This window comes from Labrus bergylta, chromosome 23, assembly GCF_963930695.1.
Source record: "Labrus bergylta chromosome 23, fLabBer1.1, whole genome shotgun sequence".
NCBI classification, from domain to species: domain Eukaryota; kingdom Metazoa; phylum Chordata; class Actinopteri; order Labriformes; family Labridae; genus Labrus; species Labrus bergylta.
In genome coordinates this window covers 18,858,421-18,882,153 of record NC_089217.1, presented here as the reverse complement: position 1 = coordinate 18,882,153, position 23,733 = coordinate 18,858,421, and the positions used below count along the sequence as shown (strand labels likewise).

General features: G+C 39.8%; 1 protein-coding gene and 1 long non-coding RNA gene across 3 annotated transcripts in view; both read left to right on the top strand.

The window, feature by feature from the left end:
- Positions 1-8,723, top strand: part of LOC110001769 (NXPE family member 3) — a 76,419-nt gene extending 67,696 nt beyond the window's left edge. For both annotated transcript variants that reach the window (XR_010665143.1, XR_010665144.1), the window contains exons 7-9: positions 4,890-5,185; positions 5,524-5,594; positions 6,806-8,723. The gene's annotated coding sequence lies outside the window, so the exon portion shown is untranslated. The remainder of the gene's footprint in view (positions 1-4,889; positions 5,186-5,523; positions 5,595-6,805) is intronic.
- Positions 1-16,848, top strand: part of LOC114917303 (uncharacterized) — a 34,510-nt gene extending 17,662 nt beyond the window's left edge. The window contains exons 2-3 of the long non-coding RNA XR_010665148.1: positions 14,965-15,098; positions 16,653-16,848. This is a non-coding gene — a long non-coding RNA (uncharacterized lncRNA). The remainder of the gene's footprint in view (positions 1-14,964; positions 15,099-16,652) is intronic.
- Positions 16,849-23,733: the final 6,885 nt, after the last annotated feature.

Genomic DNA, 23,733 nt, shown 5'->3' with positions numbered 1-23,733 from the left:
AATGACCAATTGAGACAGAGAATCCTCTATTTGACAGGTATGACCCAAACCATTTGAGTGCAGTTCCGGTGATGCCTACACACTGATCAAGTCTATTGGCTAGAATTTTATGATCAATAGTATCAAATGCTGTGCTTAGGTCCAACAGCAATATAACCAAACATTCCCCATTATCAGCGCTCATCAGCAAATCGTTTGTAGCCCTAATAAGAGCAGTTTCGGTACTGTGTCGTTTGAGGAACCCTGATTGAAACTTGTCGCAGATGTCATTATTGTTTAAAACAGATGTCAGCTGGCTAAAAAGACACCTTTTCAACCATTTCAAGAACCTTAGATATGAACGAGAGTTTGGAAATGGGTCTATAATTCTCTGGAAGTGATAGATCAGGGTTAGGCTTTTTGAGTAAGGGCTGGATGCTTCCTTGTTTAAAATAAAATGAAATGAAGTAAGCTGGGGCCAATTGTACCAATAACCTCTTTCAGGAGTGAGGTGGGTAAGATATCAATAGGGCTTGAGGTGGTACGCATGTGAGACACAGTATCGATAAGCTCAGTAAGAGAAATTAATTGAAAATGGTTGAGCAGTTCAGAACAGACAGGATAATTGTAAATATGTGCAGTTGTCGTTGGTACAATATTAGACCTAATATCCATGATTTTTTTGAGGAAAAAAGACTTTTCACAGTCAGCATTTGAGGAAGCTGACAGAGCTGGGGGGGCAGGGTTAATAAAACCCTTTTCACACTTATGGAAATCTCCTGAAAAACGCTGGAGATTAGGGTCCCCGGAGGGGCTTTAGGCTATATGTGAACGCAAACAGCCAAATTTTTCGCGCAGACTTTACCCGGAGTTTCTCCGGCCAGACCCCTAGTATTTTTTCCACAAAAAGTCTGAGTGAGCTGATGTGAGAACACCGCAGCAAATTCTCCGGAGAATTCACATCAAGCCAATGGGAAGAGAATGACGTTTATATACAGAGACTGCCGCACGGTGCAGCAGTCAAGTGTCTGCACGTGACCACCCAATGCACGTAATTAAAACGCTGCATTATATTTTCTGTTCATCAGTATGTTGTTCTCCGCTCTTTTGTGGATGTTGTCATTCCATTGGACTACACATAACATTGATTTAAAGTCAAATATTCTCATTATAGCGTTGTGTAGCGGACTCTGTTGCTTCGGCCGCTACTTCTAAAGCTATTAACTAAGTCAACTAAGTAACTGTGTTGAGATAGTAAAGATGGAGTTTGGTTTATTTGGCCAAGGGAAAAATAATTAGAAAATTTAGAAGCACTATGTTCATTAAAGATACATGAACAAATAGTACTGCTGGGGTATTTTGGGGCAGTATCAAACACAGTGCTGAAGTAGACACACAAATGATCTGAGATAAAAACGTTTTCCAAGGCCAAACCTAGAGTAAAATCTAATGTGTGGCCCCTGTTGTGAGTTGGCCCAGATACATGCTGTACTAGGTTACTCAGTGATTTTTAAAAACTCAGTTGAAAGACCATTAGAGGGATCATCAATATGGATATTAAAGTCACCAGCAATAATAAGTTTGTCAAAGCCAGCAAATTAATTTAAAAAACTATCATTGGACCCGGAGTCCCTATGGCAATATTCAACGTCCTCGACAAACTGATAACAAAGTTTATATGGCAGAACAAGAAACCAAGAGTAAGACTTAAGACACTATTACTACCAAAGAAAAACCTAACCTCAAATACTACTACTGAGCAGCACAACTGAGGACCTTAATAGCATGGATAACTAACGATATTGATACCGGCCTGGTCAGTATAGAACAAAATTCATGTCCAGACATCCCTTTAAGGGGGCTTCCATTTCTAAGCCAAGTGAACTGGAAGAAGTTAAAAATAAAGAATGAATGGATAAAATTCACGATGAAGACTTGGCTGGATATAAAAAAAACAATTTCATCTTTTTACTTCTATAACCAGGACATTTAAAATTGTAGCTATTCCAGGATTTTTACCTATTAAAACTGTTAACAGCTTCAGAAAATGGTCGGACAAAGGGTTAACTACCGTTAATCAGCTCTTTCAAGGGGAAGTATTGAAATCTTACGAACACCTCCAGAGAGAATTTGGTTTATTAGGGATGGATGCTTTAAGATTTCTCCAGGACACTATCTAGAGACGCATTAAGACTGGGAGCTGGTATGTAAGGGCGCGGTCACACTGGCCATCAGTACCGTGCCCAAGCACGCTTCAACACTAAAGTCCAGTTCGTTTGACCAGTGGGACCGCTCCATATCTTGCTCAGACACGGTACCCTTCCTTGGCTTTGGCACACTTTGGAGAGGTGTGCTTCAGCACGGTACACTTCATGCACGAGCACAAGCACGCGGGTACACAACGCTGACAGCCTTCATTATGGAGAAATCCAGAGTTTCATGTCTGTATCTGACTAACATGAAACAATATAAGACACAAAGAAGCTGTCATGTTCTCTGTGTTGTTCATTATTTAATGGCTGTGTAATTATTTATGGCTGTGTCTGATTAAAATGGCTTAAAGGGCCCATATTATGCTTTTTCTGGTTTTATATACTCTTATAGTGTGTTTTCCAAGTGTCCTGTGCATGTTTAGGCACATCTATGTGCAAAATTTCAAAGTCTGCGTAAACGCGGCTTCTCCTCTGTCCTCCTGTTAGCTGTAGCATTAGCTGCATGTAACGCTCGGTTCTAGCCCCCCTCGGAAAACATTTGCCAGTGTGACGTCTTGTCAGTGTGAGATCACTGATCTAAGCCCATTGGCTCGTTGTGGCAAGCCCAGCAGCTCATGTTGCACGCACGTTAACTTCTGTGGCACGCCCACGATATGCCGTAGCGCTAAGGTGCTAATGTTTATGCTCCCCTCGGACAGAGCCAGTGGCTGCATTCCCAATATGGTAAAAGACGCGGGACATTTCCGAGAACCGTGCTGAGCGACTGACCAATTACGGCAGAGCCGACAGGCCGACCAATCAGATCAGACTTGGCACACGTGGGGACTCTGAACGTGGGCACTTCAGAGCCTTAGAGAGAGAGTCAGAAGTGAGCCGGTGCATGGAGCAACAGAACATGAAAACAGACACTTTTTTCGAACTTTAGCTATTGCGAACATACTTTAGTAGGTACATAGATTAAATATATGAACCCCAAAAAGGGCATAATATGGGCTCTTTAAAATGAGCTGCAAAGTCAGTAAAGTAGCTGTCATGCTCTCTGTGTTTTTCTCTGAGGTACAGACACGGACTCGACTGCGCGTCTCTTTTTCTCTCACTCTCTCTCTCTCGCTCTCTCTCTCTCTCTCTCTCTCTCTCTCGCTCGTCCGCCTGTTTTTAAACTGAGCACGCTTCATAATAACATAAAGCGTGCATGTGTTGAATTACGACGTTATGTACAAGAGGTAATCGTCCTTTTGGGCATGGTTAGTCCTGGCCATGTGGGTATGGCACAGCAGGGGGCCAATCGTCCTTAATGATAATAATAATAATAATACATTTTAATTATAAGCGCCTTTCAGGACACACAAGGACACTGTACAACAATCAACATTTTTAAAAACAGCGATGGATAACAAAAACAGCATACAATAAAGAAATGGAATTGTGGACAGTGTAATTACAGTTAAAAAGTTAGAGTGAGTAGGCGATCTTGAACAGATGGGTTTTGAGTCTGGAGAGAGTCAATATTGCGAATGTCTGGTGGCAGAGAGTTTCAGAGCTGGGGAGCAGAGCAGCTGAAAGTTCTGCCCCCCATGGTGCTGAGGCGGGCAAAGGGAACGGTGAGGTGGATGGAGGAGGAGGATCTGAGGGAGCGGGCTGAAGTGACAATGTGAAGGAGGTCAGACAGATATGGGGGGGCAAGGTTGTGGATGGCCTTGAAGGTGTACAGGAGGAGTTTGAAGATGATTCTTTGATTCACCAGGAGCCAGTGGAGTTGCTGTAGGATGGGGGTGATGTGATGGTATGAGGGGGTTTTGGTGACAATACGGGCAGCAGAGTTTTGAACCAGTTGGAGCTTATGGAGGGACTTATGAGGGAGGCCGAAGAGGAGAGAATTACAATAATCAATACGGGAGGTGACGAGGCTGTGGACAAGGATGGAGGCAGTATGGGGGGTGAGGGAGGGGCGGAGACGGTTGATGTTTCGTAAGTGGAAGTATGCAGGCCGGGTAATGTTATTGACATGGGATTTGAACGATAGTGTGCTGTCGAGGATGACACCCAGACTCTTAACCTGAGGGGAAGGGGAAACTGAGGAGCTGTCAATAGTGAGGGAGAAACTGCCAACTTTGGATAATAAGGATTTAGTGCCGACGAGAAGGATCTCGGTTTTATCACTGTTTAATTTAAGGAAGTTTGAGGAGAACCAGGATTTTATTTCAGATAAACAAGAAGTGAGGGAGGAGGGTGGAAGTGTGGAGTTTGGTTTACTGGAGAGGTAGAGCTGGGTGTCATCCGCAAAGCAGTGGAAAAGTATATTGAATTTACGGAAAATATTGCCAAGGGGGAGAAGGTAGGTGATGAAGAGAAGGGGCCCCAGGACAGAGCCCTGGGGCACACCTGTAGTGACTGGGGAAGGCGCGGATTTGAAGGATTTGAGCTGTATGAACTGAGTGCGGCCTGAGAGATAAGAGTGGAACCAGGTAAGGGAGGTGTGAGTGATGCCAATGGAGGAGAGTCTACTGAGGAGGATGGGGTGTGAGATAGTGTCAAAGGCTGCACTCAGGTCAAGAAGGATGAGGATGGAAAGTAAGCCGGAGTCAGAAGCAATGAGGAGATCGTCAATCAATAGTCACAATCAAATTATACACACAAAAAATAGCATGCAAATGGTGTATGCTATACCTTTAAAGCTCTTGTGTTTTGTTTTATCAGGTGACGCTTGTCCACTCAAGTGAGGCTGTCACAGTTCTGCACAGGCTGAATAGAGAACATCCTGAAAGGGTTCTCTTTAAAAGCCTCTTCCGCTCAGGTTCAAGCTCTGAAACTACCTCCTGTAATGTTTGCCTACGTCAAACCAACCAGCCACAGTGCAACTACACTGACCTCCGTACAGGCGAGCCTTGGTTCTGCTGCAAGCCAAAGAAGCTGAGCTGTGATGACAGGATTAACCACATGAGAGACGGATTCAATGTAAGACTCAAGGACAAAGAGGAGAAGCTTTTCCAAAGGTGAGGGAGCACAGCAGTAGAAAAGTTGCATCTAGTTTTGTAATGACTGTAAGTATATAGTATGTGTCACCTGCTGGAAAATGTTGTGTTTGTAACTACAGGTGGCAAAGATGAAATCTTAAGATGTTTATAGTGTAAGATAATACCTACCAAAATACTTAATCTGAACAATTAAAGTTGACACTCATCAACAAAACTATGAAGTGTATATTTTTAGTCCAAATATGGAGGCAGAGTAATTTAATAAAACTAAAGTGTTACCATTTGTTAAATCATGTTTGACATTTACATAATGTAGTGTGTTTAGAAGATTCTTAATGGGAGTTTTTTCCCCCCAGCAAAGTCAACCTGAAAGTCTTCATTCACTCTTCAGGACCGGCCAATGTCATGGTGCTGCCTCCAATGAAAGGTAAAGCACAACTTTTCTACTTCCACATTTTAAAGATATCCATGTGAACTTGAAAATAAAAATGGTTTGGTAAAAATAAATAAAACCTTCCTCTTTGTATTCCAGCCAGAGCATTGGCGGAATGAAGTACTACACAATAAAAAAATAAAGTGACAATAGCTGTTTATCTCTTTGCCTTGTAGAAAAGATATCCCATATAAAGAAAAAATAAATAAACTAACCAGATTCTATTCACAAAACTGAGATGGAGCTGCAAGCATTTATTTCATTTACGCTCAAAACAAGATTTATTTTAAGTACTATTAAAGAGGACATATTATAGCCCTTTTCAAACAGTCCCCTGTGGTCTAAATGAAACATCTGTGCTGTGCTTCGGTCAAAATATAACATGAATCAAGCACCAGAGGAGGTTTGTGACCCTGTATAAACCAGCTCTCTCAGAACACTCCGGTTTGGTGTGTGTGTCTCTTTAAATGCAATGAGCCGCCTTGAGTTTTCCTGGTAGACATCAATCCTCTGTAGAAAGACTTAAAATGGCAGACCTGCACAAAAGTTTTGTTCTAGGCTGGGGATGGAGTCCATGGGTGGAGATATCAGGGGTAGGGAGGGTATTCTTTTTTTTTTTACCAGAATCCAGCTTTTGACATCACAAGCTGAGAAAATTTGAAACGGAGCATTTTTCTCTGTCTTGTAAGACTTATGCAAACTACAAACAAAGGACGGGATGGATTTGTTTCATATTTTGTGGGTCAGTAGACTCTCAGGTTACCCAAATATATGTTCAAAAACACTGTACAAGTGGATTTGTCATAAAATGTCCCCTTTAAAAATACTAAACTAATTAACATCTGTAAATATTTAGCTTTCAATAATCAACATTTTCTTATAAAATGAATTTGGTAACATTTACCTTAACCACAATAAACATGTGCATTCGAGACATACACTGTCCTGCTGAGCACTTTAATGCATATTTTTCTGCTGCTCAGACAAATCCAATAAATACACTTATCTGCACTGGAAAAAAGCTAAAACTGAGTCTTGTGTAAAAATTTGAATGAATATTTTTTTTGTGTTATAATATGATGTTGTCTCAAGTGAAATAAGCAAGGTAAAGGAGAGACCATGTTTTGGTCTTTTTATGGGATCTGTTGACAATACATGATAAAACAATGACTTTAATAACCAAAAGCTTGATCAATATGTTTTAGGGCAACCTGAGGTCGATCAAGGCAGTGGGAAGTCTGGACTCTCTGGGTATTACTACCAGGGTGTGTGGCGATCACTAGGTGGCACCAAAGTCCACCAATTCAACAACTCCTCTGCCATCAGTCAGTGTCTGAAAGGAAAGGTGGTCCACATGTATGGAGACTCCACCCTAAGGCAGTGGTTTGAGTACCTTGATGCTTCACTTCCAGGTAGTTGATTCACAGTAATTTCAGGTGAAAGTTTATTATTTATATAACAGCTAAACTTGTTCCTTCTGTCATACTTTCAGATGCTAAGGAGATTAACCGGAATAGTCCGAAGCAAACTGGACTTTACATGATATGGGACAATGCAAAAAACATCTTGGTAACATACCGTGTCCATGGTCCTCCTCTTAGTTTTATCTACGTCCCAACCAGTGAGCTGCGTTACATTGCAAATGAAATTGACGGGTTGGTAGGTGGCACCAACACAGTTGTAGTTTTTAGCATCTGGGCCCACTTCAGCCCTTTCCCAATTGAGCTCTACATCAGACGACTTCAGAGCATCCGCAGGGCGGTGATTCGTCTGTTGAACAGGGCTCCAGACACGCTGGTGGTCATCAGGACTGCAAACCTCAGAGGTTTAACACCTTCTGAATCATTAAACTACAGTGACTGGCACGCACTACAGCGGGACAAGGTGCTCAGAGCTGTGTTCAAAGGATTTAATGTTCGATTAGTCGACGCTTGGGAGATGACTCTGGCCCACCACCTGCCTCACAACATTCACCCAGGCCGTCCTATTGTTAAGAATATGATTGACATTCTCTTGTCCTACATATGCACCAAATAGGGCTAATAGATGTGCATTTGTTCAGTGAGAGAGTTAATATCTCAATCAATTAATCTTTATTTGTATAGAGCTAATTCATACCAAATGTTATCTCAAGACAATTTACCAAATAGTAGGTTAAAGGCCTTGCTCTTTGTTATCTCAAAAGACCCAGTATTAGTCCATCACGAGAAGACACAAGGAAATCGCCTCCTGAAACCAGAAATACAATATTGCATTGACTCCTGCTGCCATTTCCCTCTTCATCTGCCAAGGAAAAGCTGCCCAAATCTGTTGAACAGAATAGCCAGGGCAGCTGTGGCTCAGTTGGTAGAGTCGTCGCCTCTCAACCGGAAGGTCGAGGGTTGAGCAACATGTCTGATGTGTCCTTGGGCAAGACACTTAACCCTGAATTGCTCCTTCTGCTTCAGCGGCGGTGTATGAATGGGATTAGGTGGTGTAAAAGTGTAGTGTAGTCGGAAGACTAGAAAAGTGCTATGTAAGCTCAAGTCCATTTACCATTGAAGATCAACCTTGCAACAATCACCAGGAAAGTGATCCCAGTGTTAAGAGGCTTTTGTTGGGGCAGAAATAGTTTAAGTGTTTGTTATGGTAACAACTGATAATTGTCCTGTTATCTGTTGTTAGCTGCTACATTTCTTTTATTGTTGCTGAACTGCTGTGTTCGCCTAACTGTGTGTTTTATTCACCGCTGTGCTAGCTTCCCATCAGAACGACCAGTGTACCCGCCGCTGAATCAAAGTCCGGCCACTGGCTTTCTGGTGTGTAAGTTATAGTTACTGAACTTATCTCAGAGAGTTCAAGAAGGCCGAGCCACACGGCTCCCTTTGTTCTTTGTCCACCATTTTATCCCCATGTGACATCACCACATGGCTTTTTCTCATTCTCACTCTAACTCTCTCTCTCACACACACACACACACACACACACACACACACACACAACTACACTTTTACACTTCTTCCACAAGCCTTGCATGATAATGTTTGTTTGCTTAGATTAGTTTATAATAGTTCTTTTTTTGATTAAGTTCATCGATTTTGGGTTGATGTTGCTTTGTTTAAATAAATTCTGTTATAATTTTAAGAGAGCAGTTGTTTGTGATTACTGGTGTATTTACATTGTGATATAAGCTGGGTGCGAGGGCTTTGTGTACGGATTTCACGCCTTCAATTTATTAAATATAGTTATTAATTATTAATAATATTAGTAATTAAGTAACTAATTTGAGACTGATCTGAGTGATATTTTGGTTATATTTCCCTGATTACAGGGTGGTGCCCCAAACGAGATTAAACATAGTTTAATGATATTGTTATTTAATTATTAATAATTCTATATAATTATTAAAGAATATAACCAAAGTTGACTTGATACAACCCCAACACTTTCTTGAGGAAGATGAAAAGTTAATCTGACAAGGGGTCGAAAAAAAGGAGGATGGTTACAACGATGTATCAAACAAATGGACTAATTTAAACTAAAAGAGGATGGAAGATTTTTCAAATATACTGCCATGATCGCTACACAATAAAAAAAAGTTACAGGATTGCAAGGGATTTAATATGTGGATGTCAGTGGACAAGAAAACATCGACCGCATCTTGACTTCACAAAGACAAGCCACTCTGCAATGCTCTTTTCATACCTAGAAATGTTACTCGCCTGTTTCCTGTTAACCTTATTAACTGTAAGATGTTTCATCAGCTGTTATTTAAAGCATTTTACAACTTGTATACTATTTTGTTGCCACTGTCCCAACTGTTTCAAACATGTCTTCACCATCAAATTTAAGTACAATTTATTATTAAATGGAAAATGACTTCCCCTCCCAGTCTTTTCTGTGGTTAATTGATGCACCGTGCTCCGGCATCTGGCAAAAATAGCAGCCTTGTGTAACTGCTACGGATTGCTCCGGACTGGCCGAGCTGAGACAGTGGAAGCTGGTGGAATTTGGCCGTCAGACACACTCTGGCTCAGCATTGAAAAAAGTTTTTGTTACTCCCCAACAGGCCTTAGCTTTCATAGACGTCCCATTAGGGGACATTCAAATGGTTAAATGGACCACAGTCACACCAAATATGTGGACGAAAGTAAAAGCATCTTTTGGTTTGCAATCTCGGAACTAACTTACATTGAATTTATAAAGCGTTTTACTCCCTTCCATACAGATGCATCATAAACAGAAACATGAAACTAACTGATGTTGTGATGGTTTGGTTACTCTTCATGAATTGATTTTCTCCCATTAAATGCTGTTCAGGCATCCTTTAGGAAACTGAACTGAGCTCATCAATCAGTTTTAGCTCATCAAACATGTTTTTCCTTTTTTCAACAGGAACACTCAAAAACTCAAAGACTTTATATTATTATATTCAAAACTTAAATTTAAATGGATCTCTCCACCCCAATTGACATGTGAAAACTGGAAATGTGATTTTGAAAGGGGAAGAATTCTGATCGTTGTTTATGCACTACAAGATAAATAAATAAAAATGTTTCGCATTATAGAGTTGCGTGATGTCAACTCTAGTGGACACTTCTGTACCTTCAGAATTACTATTATTAACAAAATTTAAAAAACATATTCAACATTTCATGTCTTAAGAAGTCACAGTGCAGAATCAATTGTCATATTTTAAGAGTATTTAAAGTCCAACTAAATCACATTTGACCTTTTAACTGCTTAATCATGTAAATACCTGTGATTCTTTTTCTTTTATTGCATGCAGGGAGGGCATCAAGTTTGTGTGCATGTCATGTATACATTTTCCCTGCTGTCTCCAATGAGTATTTATTTAATTACTACTAGCAATAAAGTATCATTAAGATGTTATTTTCTGTGAAAATGTCATAACTTTAAAGACTTACACGGAAAACACAAGTTTTCCCAGTTTGAATCTTTAAGGAATATTTATTTTTTTAATTTATTTGTTAGGGACAGTGCATATAAATGAACAGCTGTAACAATTACAGCTGTAAAAATGTAAAAGTTATAGCAGAAGTGCTAGTTTCCATCTGTTGTCCCTAGGCAGGTAACCTTTTTGTTTTCCCTTTCTCAGAAATGGTGACATTATTTAATTTAGTTTTAAACCAAATATACATCACAACCATTTTCTATATTTTCACTCATGAGAGTTTCACTCCAGTCACTCTCTTTGAAAGCTGCGTCCAGACTTGGAATTTGGTTTTGTGGAATGAACTGATGACAACTTCTAGTTGTGTATGAGTTGGGAAATCTTGTTTTTGAGAGTTTTCGTGAGAACAAAATTATATTATGATCTGAGATTCCTGTTAGTAGATTGTAGTTTTTTTTTAATTCTTTCAAGATGATTTGTAAATAATAAGTCTATTCTGGTTGAGGAACGAGGAGTTATTCTGGTGGGTTTATCTATTATTTGTTTAAGATTAAATTGGCCAGTAATTTGCTTGAGATTTGTTCTATCCTTCTTATCATCCCAGTTAATATTCAAGTCACCCATGATAATCAACTCTTTGTCTAAGTTACAATAGTCCAGAAGAAGTTCCAGTTGATCATAAAAATCTATCTTTGCAGATGGCTTCCAGTAAATACAAATTACAATAAATGACATTTCAGATTAAAGAGAAATAGTCACACACATACATTCAAGTCCAACTTCACTAGGCCATTCAATTTGCTCACATTTTAAGGTGTTTTTAATGTATAAGAGAACCCCCCCACCCCTGCCCTTACCCCTGTCTCTTCTAAAGGTGTTGTATCCAGGTATATTTATTACAGCTTCTGGAGAGGAGCGAATGAGCCATGTTTCTGTCAGTCCTAAAAAGTCAACATTAGAATTGCCTAATATATGTTGTAGTTGTTCCCGTTTTTGAGTCATGCTCCTGATGTTTAAGTGTCCCCCAAATAAGCCACCGGGCTTGCACTTTGGATCCCAGACTGTCTTAGCTTGATAGAGTGTTTGAAATAATTTTGTAGCGCGATGCTGTTTCATTACTGGGTTCCTCAGTTTGATATCCTTGCACTGCTGGTGGCGTGAATCTGCTAGCTGTGGTTGCAGCCCTGCCAGTTGTGGTTGTAGCCCGGCTGGCTGTGGTTGTAGCCTGGCTGGCTGAGGTTGTAGCCCAGTTAGCTGTGGTTGTAGCCCTGCTAGCTGTGGATGCAGCCCTGCTAGCTGTAGTTGTAGCCATGCTAGCTGTGGATGTAGCCCTGCTAGCTGTAGTTGTAGTCATGCTAACTGTGGATGTAGCCCTGCTAGCTGTGGTTGCAGCCCTGCTAGCTGTAGTTGTAGCCATGCTAGCTGTGGATGTAGCCCTGCTAGCTGTAGTTGTAGCCATGCTAACTGTGGTTGTAGCCCTGCTAGCTGTGGCTGCAGCCCTGCCAGCTGTAGTTGTAGCCATGCTAGCTGTGGATGTAGCCCTGCTAGCTGTAGTTGTAGCCATGCTAACTGTGGCTGTAGCCCAATTAGCTGTGAAGGTTTAGCACCTTCATTGAAGGTCCAGGATTTATTTCAACATCACCAGCCAGGAGCAGTATTATCAGAAGATGTACAATTCCCAAGAAAGGTTTAGGTTTGTTCAACTGTTCATGTTTACCTGAGGGTGGCCTTGCACGTCCATTGTCCAGTCGTCTTGTGAAGAGAAGGTGTTGACTCTTCTTGGCTAGGTAGAGGACTTGGTCACCATTTTTATCCATTTTTGGTGTAAGTGTTAGGCACAAAAGTAGAGAAAATGCACAAACAGTAAAGATACATGCAGATGACAGATTTCAGACCAGGAGGCAGAGCTGCAGTCTTACACGCTTCTCTGCGCCCCCCTTAGATCTGTCTCCCAGTCACTATAGCTGTAATTCTGAATCGAACTGTAGTTATACTATAGGTACTGTGTCTGTCCCCCGGCCCAGACCCGTTTTTATAAGTCATCCAAACGGCGTAAATCGTCAAAATCTCATCAGAATCAAGACTACGAATATGATTTTGCTAAAAAACCAGAAGATTCACTGCAGACTTTTGAACATTAGGTCCTTAGCATCCAAATCTCTTTTAGTGAATGATCTGATATCAGATCAGCATATTGATCAACTCTTTTTTTGACTGAAACCTGGCTGTGTCAAGATGAATATGTTAGTTTGAATGAATCCACTCCTCCCAGTCATTTTTGTACTCATACACCTTGAGACACCGGACGAGGTGGTGGAGTAGCAGCTATTTTTAATTCTGGACTTCCAGTTAACCCTCGACCAAAGCTGAATTTTTCTTCTTTTGAAAGCCTTGTTCTTAGTTTTTCACATCCAGTCTCAAGAACCTTTCAGCCAGTTCTAGTTGTTGTAGTTTACCGTCCTCCTCTGAGCTTCTATCAGAATTTGCAGAATCTTTATCAGATTTAGTCCTTAGCAGTGATAGAATAATTGTTGTAGGTGACTTCAGTATCCATGTGGATGTTGATAATGATAGCCTGAGCACAGCTTTCATGTCACTATTAGACTCTATTGGTTTCACACAGGGTGTAAACGAACTTACTCATCGTTTCAACCACACTCTGGATCTTGTTTTAGCTTATGGCATTGAAATCCATAACCTTACAGTTTTCCTAGAAAATCCTCTTCTATCAGACCTTTTTTTTTTATTACATTCAACTTTGTCCTACCAGAATTACCTCTGCTCGGAAGAGGTGTGCTCTCGGAAGTTTGTCGGATAGTGCTGTGGCTAGATTTAAGGAAGCTGTTTTTGATTCAGTACCGTGTTTCAACCCAGTTGGAAACTCTTATGATAGCTTTAGTCCCTCTCAGCTAGATCAGTTTGTTGAAAGTGCAGTGGATTCACTGAGAGTTACTCTTGATTCGATTGCACCCCTGAAACACAAGGTTGTCAAGCGGCGGAGAGTGGCTCCATGGTTCAAATCAGAAACCTGTACTCTAAAACAATCGTCGTGGAATTTTGAAAGAATATGGCGCTCGACCAAAACGGTAGAATCTCGTTTTTTTCTGGCAGGATAGTCATAGAAGATATATGAAGGCTCTACGTCACGCTCGAGCTGCCTACTACTCCTCTCTAATCGAGGAAAACAAAGGCAATCCTAGATACCTTTTCAGCACTGTAGCCAGGCTGACAGAGAGTCATGGCTCCATTGAGCCTTGTATTCCTCTAGCCCTCAGCAGTAATGACTTCCTGAGCTTTTTCAACAACAAAATTCTAGACATCAGAGACAAAATTGGTAACCTCCTGCCCTTACCTGGTGCGGATACATCTGATACAGTAGAGACAGTTCCAGGACCAGATATTAGTCTCAACTGTTTTTCTCCAATCGACCTTTCAGAGCTATATTCCATTTTTTCTGCGTCAAAACCGTCAACCTGTCTTTTGGACCCAATCCCAACCAAGCTGTTTAAGGACGTTTTTCCCTTGGTTAGCAACTCTATATTAGTTATGATCAATTCGTCTTTACTGGCAGGCTATGTACCCCAGGCATTTAAAGTAACGGTAATCAAACTTCTACTTAAAAAGCCTACTCTGGATTCAGGAACTCTGGCTAACTACAGGCCTATATCCAACCTTCCTTTTCTCTCGAAGATCCTGGAGAAGGTGGTAGCTAAACAGCTGTGTGACTTTCTCCATGACAACAGTTTATTTGAGGAGTTTCAGTCAGGATTTAGAGTCCACCATAGCACTGAGACTGCACTAGTTAGAGTTACAAACTATCTACTTCTAGCTTCAGACAGGGGACTTCTGTCTGTGCTCATCTTGTTAGGTCTAAGTGTTCCTACTTATCAGACCGATCTCAGTTTGTACATGTTAATGATGAGTCCTCTATGCACACTAAAGTTTGCCATGGAGTCCCACAAGGTTCAGTGCTTGGACCAATTCTCTTTACATTATATATGCTTCCTCTGGGAAATATTATGAGGAAACACTCCATACAGTTTCATGGTTATGCAGATGATACTCAGCTGTATGTATCAATGAAGCCCGATGGCACCAGTCAGTTATGTCAGCTAGAAACGTGCCTTAAGGACATTAGGACCTGGATGACCAGAAATGTTTTGCTACTTAACTCAGATAAGACTGAAGTTATAGTGCTAGGCCCTAAGAACCTCAGAGAGACTTTTTCTAGTGATTTGACTGTCCTTAATGACATCAGACTGACATCTAGCACCACTGTAAGGAATCTAGGAGTTCTTTTTGATCAAGATATGTCTTTGAGCTCTCACATCAGACAAGTTTCAAGAACAGCCTATTTTCACCTTCGTAATATATCCAAGATCAGGAATATCCTGTCGCAAAATGATGCAGAAAAACTAGTTCATGCATTTGTTACCTCAAGACTGGATTATTGTAACTCTCTTTTGTCAGGGTGCTCTGGCAAGTCCCTAAAGACTCTTCAACTGGTCCAGAACGCTGCAGCTCGTGTACTGACCAGAACCAGGAAATGGGACCACATCACTCCTGTCCTGGCTTCAGCCACATGGTGACCTTTTAGCCACATGGTGAGTCCTCTGGTACTGGATTAAAACAACAAAAAGGGGAAACAGACTCTGTGTTAAGTTTATCATATGAATTCTTCTTGAAGATACTTAACTCAGTCATAAAAACCTCTGAATATTTATAGTGTGTTATCATGTCTAGCTTTCAACATCAAACTAATCTAGTCAATCAAGAATGTGATAATTATATGTTGCCAAACAGGGAGTTTACCTCTAAATGGAGGACTATTTTTAACTAGATTTATCAAACTGAACATGTGCTTTTTAGCTGATGGGATCATAGATTGATAAAGTATGATATATGACATGGGGTTTTATATCAGAGCTTGAACTCAAACAGTGAAGAGTATCTCCTATCCCTAAAGTATCCAGTAACAAAACAAGTAAATGTGATACAGGGGTTCAATTAAAAACAAAAATCAGAAGCAAAGAGCTTAAAGCATGCAGCATAAAAGAGGTATAGAAAACGTTAAAAAATACCTTCAAAGTAGACACTAATAGAAACATGTTGTTTTCCCAGCATCTATAAAATTAAACAGAAGTTACACCCAAACAAAATAAAGATGAAGACGACAGCTACCCTTCATAAGATTTTCCTCCCTACATTCAACCATTGTTTAGATATCCAGTGATGTGTCAAAATCTGGACGATAATGAATAAAAACGCCAGCTCAAACAACAGATAACAAAGCAGTTTTACAGGAACTTTGCTCACTAACAGGTGAGCAGCATCCTTTCCCAGTTCACTGCCCTGGGTAAATAAAAAATAATAATTTATTATTAAAGGTCACAAATGCATAATATCTCCATCTTTTGTCTGCTCCACTCCTCCGAAAAATGGAGTTAATGTATTTACTGAGGTTCAGTAGCAGGATCACGCCTAAAACCACACCTGTAATTACCTGACAGCCTATTTACACCTGGTCACCTCACCACATCCCGTTTGTCTCAGATCCTTCTACCCACCCCCCCTTCCCTACTTCTCATCCATTCACTCTCCTTCCTCATCTGTTCCCTTGTTGTGGATTTTTCTGTTGGTAATAAAAGATCTCAAGTCAAAGTCTTTTGTCTTTGTGTATTTTATTGCATATAGTAAGAGTTGTTTTGCAAAAGGGGTAATCAGCTACAAAAGTAACATCAGTCACAAGTGCAAGATTCCCGGGGCAGTCCCGGTTGCAGAGCATATTTATACATTCACAGGGTGTAGGTATATTGCATATACATGAGTAATACATGGTCATTGGTTTCAGCTTGCCCTAGTGGCTACAGCTTCTTCTAGTTTGCCTGGTGATTTATCTATGCAAGCTTCTTTATAAGGTACCTGTTACCTCATTACCTCAGATAATGAGGAGGGTACCTGTTGGAGATGCAGACCAAGGCCATACAGAGAAACAGTTTTTAATTGCTAAATGACGCGAACATCTAAGTCTTTTAAGTTCAAGGATGACAGACAGACAGTATTTTTCCACTACACTCTCCTTCCTCATCCCTTCTCTCCCCCCTCATCCCTTCCCATCCAACTTGACACATGCCTCTCCCTCGTCTCTCTCACTTCAGGTACAGTCTGGGGCCGTAATCAGTTTGGGTGGATCCATACCTGAGACGGAACCCCCACTCTGAGTCTCTCGCTCGCCCGATCAACCTCCTAGACCAGCCTGAAAGACGATGGCCATCTCACACCTACACCCCTCTCATACACATACATCTGTCAATATATCTTACATTTACAATTCACATTAAATGTTCAAACTAATACTGTTGTGGCATGGTCCTTTCTAGTGAATTCAATCATCAGTGTGATTAGGCTAGATGTTGACTGGTGAAAAAAAAAAAACAAGCCAAACAAAATAATCACCCTGACACACATGTTCATTTGTGAAATTCTCCTGTATGTGTAAACAAAACGTTGCCTCACATCTGCATCTGTATGGTGATCGGCTAGCTGTTTTTGGATACTGCAAACGCAAGGAAAACGAACCAAGGAGTCGCAAGATGAAGGTTTTTGAGCGGCTTAGAGGAAAACTATCAAGAAGCAAGGGTGAGCATGTGCCTGAAAGAGAACATCACACTATTCCAAAGAACGCCCAAAAGAATCAGAGAAAAATTGAGATAGGATGGATGCATTTCAGAGAAGGAGGATTTGTGCAGGTACACACCAAAAAGGGCGGAGGGACCAGAAAAGAGAGTGTCTCAACGGAAAGTAAAAAAAAGAACTTGCTAGAAAAGGCTCTGCACTTGTTTTTTCCAGATGGAAAAATGCAGAGGGTACCCTTACTGATTTTGACATTGATTTGACCAATTTTCAGCAGCATTCATTGGACGATACTATCACAGTTGGAGAACTGTATGAAAAGACAAAGTTACCTCTCTTACGTTTCTATTTAACAATCAAGAAGCAAGACATACAGTGCACTTTAGGAAATGTCTTCAAAGTGCCATACCAACCCGGTATCATGCCAAAACGTGTAATAGACACGTTGGTCCACTAGAGGATGCGTGTCAGTGTCACGCATTGCCTGTCTTCAGCGTCAAATGTTCACGCCTGTGATCTGTGCCATACCAGCAGGGGGCGATAATTTACTCAATGTCAACATCCTTCGCGGACAAAAGAGAAGCTTTTCAGTGTATTCCAAACCTCCTTCCTGTCAGGTAAGAGTAATTACCCGGGATTAACATTTATTATTAACTTATTATTAACCTAAGTTTGAAATATTTGTGGTTGCCTATGACTGTTTTTTATGCTAAATACATGTCGTTTGGTGGTAGAGAGCCAAGGTTATTAACATGAGAGGAAATTGAAGTAGTAACGTAATGAAATGCATTTAGCAATAGCATTTAGCTGCCCAGCTAGTTTAAAGACTATCTCTACTTTAACGTTTTCCCAAACCTGATAAAGTTGGGCTAATATTATATCTAGCTAAGGTGGAAGTAGTATATCCCCCAGTACTAGATAGATCAGTATTTGGACCTGTTTCTGTGTAAACAGTGATCGTGTTAACTGGCGGTGTTACGGTGTGACCAGTGACCGTGTCATCTGATGGCTTACAGCCTAAAGTGCTCTTCGCGGTAACCGCAGCTGATAAACACAAAAGGTGTCCACGTAAATGCCTAAAAATGCACTCTTTAGATACGTCTGTAAATGAATGATTTAACAAAAGAGGCTCTATTCGTTTCTATTCCGTTGTGAGCAGGACACCAACAGACGCGTTCGGCTGAAAGTCTCCAGTTAACGCGGTCACTATTTGCACCGTAACACCTGCCAGGCCATTTCTGTTTTAGCTTTTTATCTTTTGAACACAAAGGGCCATTTAATAAATCCTAACTTTTGTCAGGGGAGGTATTTTATCTATGGTCAGTATGGGAGGACTATTGAATAACTGGTTATATCAGTAAATGACATCGATGATTCTGACATGTTTCTCCAGATTAGTAACCTACGGCTTCTATATATCCCAACATTAGACTACTACATAATAGACTTTGGTTTAAATCAGCATAGCTTAGTTGGCATGCTCCTAACATGACAGCCAGTGGGAGCTGTATTTTCACTGGCTTCTATTTGTGATGTGGCTTTGATTTGATCATAAATTAAATAACAATTGAATACTGATATTCTTGCTGTTGTTTTTGTCAGAGTCTGCAGCTACCAGTGGTGACGACCAACATAATCTTCAGCTGTCAATTAAACAAATGTTTCTTGATGTCCATAAAAAAAGCCAGCCTTTATAATCACACTGGTAAGTTGATAAGTCATTCAAAAATGTTCCATTTATATTACTTGCAGATGCATCATCTGGATTGTTTTGGTATCGAGAAGTCTATAGCTCACATACCTTATGTCTTGATTTAAAAGAAAGTAGGCCTGCCTTTTATGATATTCAAGTTATTTCATTTTCTTACATTTTGATTAATTGATTGTTTTTTCCGTTTTAAGAAGTAGTCTTTTAGTTTTCTGATATCTGCATACATATGCTTGTACATGTGTGTTTTCTGTTTGTATGTCAATAGACAGCAACAAAATTAGACACCTTAGACGAAGGAAACTCCGGGAAAGAGAAGAAGAAAGTCATGGAAACAATGAAGTTCTACATTGAACAGGTTCCAGATGTGGAGCGGATCATTGAGGAGAAGGTGGAGTTCATGTCAAAAGTGCGGCTTCAAGAGGAAAAGATCATTTTGATGAGAGAGATGAGACAGCACTGCACCTACCTCAGAAGGCTGGCCTGAAATCATCAGGACAATGATAGAAGAAATGTCTTCTGGTAGAAGCAGTGGTAAGAAGCTAGCTTTACATATCTGCTAAAAGAAAATGACACCATGCAACCCCCACTGCAGAAGTTATACTATTGCATTTACTGTCCAAAATCATGAGCCATACAGGGAAAACCACTATAGAATCAGTTTTTAACGTCAATTTCCTTTATTCCAATTAACTCCAGCTCAATTTAAGTATGTGCGGCCAAAACCTGTCAATAGTCTGTCTGTGTGAAAACCCACTATATTTTGCAGGTTGAGATAATATGGTGCCAAGACAGTTCATTTTAAGAAATCAAGAGTTAGTTATAATCCCTGTTGCTAATTTTTATTTTGTTAGGTACATTTGGGGAAATACTTCCAGGCAGTACCCAGTTGGGCCTGCCTACTTGTAATTATACTAGAGCGAATTATGCAAGAAATGGTATCTCCCTACTTGAAGGTCCTCAAATCCATTTGTGAACAAACACAGTTAGTCTGATTATTTTATGTAGTGAAGTTAACTTCAGTGACAATGGCACTCCTACAGCATATCAGAACTTTAGATACATTTGTCTGTAGAACATGGTATTTCACAAATGTTATGAGGAAGTTGAAGATGCAAGGTAATGAAGTAGGAGGGGAAGAGCACTGGTTTTATGTTGTGGGGATAAAGAGTTGGCTCAGCTACATTCTGGGCCTGATTTTGACAACAAAGACAGAAAAGAGGTGGTAAAGAAGCTGAAGGCTGGACAAAGTGACTTGCCATCATTTTAAAACGTCTCCCTAAAGGACATCTTATTGTTAGGTTGTTAATGTTGGTGCCAGTTTAAGGTCTGTCTGGTGATTAAAATATAGCTTGAAGAATGGGCCTAACTGTTCTTGAAACATGGAAGGAGTTGGTCTGTCAAAAAGTACATCAGTCATATTTAATAGCAAATTGGAGAACATTTGTACAAACAGAAGGTCCATCATCACTTTGAGACTATTGATTGTTGCCTTCTGAATTCCTTGGCACTAAAACTAAAGCTGTCGTTCTTTATGAAAGTAAGTTTATGACTAGCTGGGCAACATTCCATTGATGGGAATGATGTAATTTCTCTTTTGTTTTTCTAGGCAGTGTCACTGAAGAGGGGCATCGTGGGCTACTATGTCTGCTTCAGAGAAGGCTTGTAGAAGTTGTCTGTTCAAGTTACAGCCAGGCATTAGGAGCAAATGCTGTTTCTCTTCTGGAGGATGGGCCTGAGGAGATACTAGTGAACCATAATGAAGTAGATTATGAGAGTTCTGATGAGAGTGATTTGGAAACAGTGTGAATGAGTGGCTCTCATCTGGTGGGTTGAAGCAAATATTTTGAAATGTCGGGAACAATTACACAAAAACAATACAAATCAGGCAGGTTTCAGTAAGCTTCTTCAGAGTGAATAAATGAGGCTGTGTTGTATCATTGGAAGATGTTATTGTTTTTTTAAATTATCATAGACTGTAAATAGAATTATAAAGCCAGAGTTACGTCACCCATTGGTTTCTGAAGAGCTGTTTTTGTAGCCTATTCATGACGGTCTACCTATTGGAAATGCTACCTTTGGCAAACTGGTCAACCTAACAGGCAAACAGCTGAGGCGAGTCTTTAGCCTCATTACAAACCACTAAAATGTGTTCGCTTGCAGTCGGATCGGTCATGTCATTAATAACTAGTATCCTTCATAAAATCAAAATGAGTGGCTTATTAAATAAAATCAATCCCTGTAGAATATTTGCTGATAAAGACATTAACTAATAAGACCTAAATCATTTGTAAATGAATTGTAAAGAAGTTTATTTCCGCTGTTAAAATTGACTTTTTACCGTATTTTCCGCACTATAAGGCGCACTTAAAAGCCTTGAATTTTCTCAAAAAACGACTGTGCGCCTTATAATCCGGAGTGCCTTATATATGGATCAATTGGTTAATTGGTTGATCCATACTGGTTGTACACGGCGCTCAGCGACACTGACTCGGATAATGACGAGAGGGAGCCGGGCATGTTGGATGCCGTACTCGCCCAACTGTTGAATTCGGACACTGAAGAAGAAGAATTCGAGGGATTCGTGGACGGGGAATGAACTGAAAAAGTGAGCTTTACGTGTTATACGTAACTGAACAATGTTGAGTTATGCACTAACGTTTGAATTAGCGGTATCAGACTGTGTTTCTTTTACGTGTTTACAACTGAACAAGGCTGGGAGATATTGTGAATATGCACATTAACGTTTGAACAACGTTGAGTTATTGTGAAAACGTAGTTTTATACGTAAGTTGAACAATTTCGAGAGTTACTATATTGTGAATGCACTAACGTTTGATTTAGTGGTATCAGACTGTTTCTTTTACGTGTTTACAACTGAAGAAGGCTGGGAGATATTGTGAATATGCACATTAACGTTTGAACATCGTTACCATGGGAGTGAACGGAGTTGTCAGAACGCTTAATAAAGTTTTATCTGACTGTTTTGTTGACATTCCCTTTAGCACAGCTCCATCTAGTGGATGCATAACGCAACCCCAGTCAAACGTTTGACTGCAGTGTCTTCTGTTCTATGCGCCTTATAATCCGGTGCGCCCTATATATGAAAACAGTTCTAAAATAGGCCATTCATTGAAGTTGCGCCTTATAGTGCGGAAAATACGGTAGTATGGGCTGTGTGACTTCTGTATTCCATGGAGTCAGCCTCAAGCGGACACTCAGAAACTGCATTTCTTTTACACTTCCACATAGGTCGCGTTTTTCCAATACAGGAGGGTGCCGCTTGTTTTTTTTACACATGGCTGTAGCTTTATGTCTACATCTCAGAAGAGAGCCAGTACTTTAGGTAAGGACAACACTATGTGGTTTAAGGCATGTAGATATCTTATGCAGAGGTGCTATTTTGTTTTTTCTCTGTCTTGAAAATAAAATATGTATGGGGAATTGTGGACTTGTCTTTTGTATCTCAATAAGATTGTAATAGAAATAAAAAGCTTTTATTGTCAGTATACAACTGTACAATGAAATTAGAAATGCTTCACCTCTTCACAAACATAAAGATATCCACAACAACAAACAACTTGCATTCAAGAAAGACTTTTTAAAAAAGAAGACAAATTAGAGTAGATAATGTATATTGCACATGGCATTGTATATCCTTTGTGGACAGAACATTTAAGTGACTGAAATTGTGCAGAATTACATTTTCAAATTTTTCTATCAACTGAGTAATAAATCAATCTACAGCCATATATCTTCTTTAATATTGCTAAAAAAAACCCTGCACAACCAATAAATGTAAGCTTACAACCAAATGGTATTTGCTTTATGACTACCAATTTTATACATTTAATCGAATATGTATGAATAATCTTAAGTCTTTTTATGATTGTATAGAATTGCCCTATTCATAGATAAACGCCATAAAAATAGCTATTGATGTACATTTACACTGTAAATCTTGTGTAGCCTCTCCATTGGCTGTGAGTCAATGACGTCATGCGGAAGCTGTAATCCACGGCATATTCGAGTCCTAATTTGTCTAAATTGTATGAAATAAGAAATCAACTTTAGTTTCTCTTACCGATTTTTGCAGAGATTGCATGTTACTGCTAATTCGGCTGTAATTTAAATAAGATATATTCAGCAGATATATGTATATTTATGTATTAAAAGTTGAAACTGGAAGAATTCCCAAAACAAAACGTGATTTCTACTAAAATCGCAAAATTGTGTAAATTAAAGCAGCACCATCACTTTTTAAAACATATATAGTCTAGATTATGTCACAAAACCTATTCGGCTTTTGTAAATATTAGATATAGTGGGTAGATATACATCTTTACACCCCTAATTTTGTTCGCGCTTTGCAAAAGACATAGGGACCAAAATAACCGTTTCTAGAATAACAGTAAAAATATCAGAAGTTATGTGATATATGTACTTTATTTTAACATAGATATATATGTACTATACAATAAATACTTCGGTCACACGTGATCCGTGACATATTCAGTGAATATATCTTTTGTAAGCCTTTTATAATCCTAGTTACAACCTTTTTCTGGAAACGGAAAGGACTACAATTATGGCGCCATTCAGTATCAAGCTGTATGACTTGACTCTAAGGAATTGTAGTCTTTTATACAAATGTCAGTGTTTCCCTTACATAAGAAGTTATAAATATTTAATTGAGGGTACACAGGGGAGTTTAATTGGATGGTTAACACATTTATGTTATCAGATATTTAAAAAATAATTGATACATTTGTTAAAATGTATCATAATCATATATAGCAGCTCCCCCTGTTGTTTTGGTGAGCTGACTACCCTCACATGGTACTTTGTTCCAAGACCTCTCTAAAACAGTTATTCCCATGTCTGTAGCCCCTTTTGTT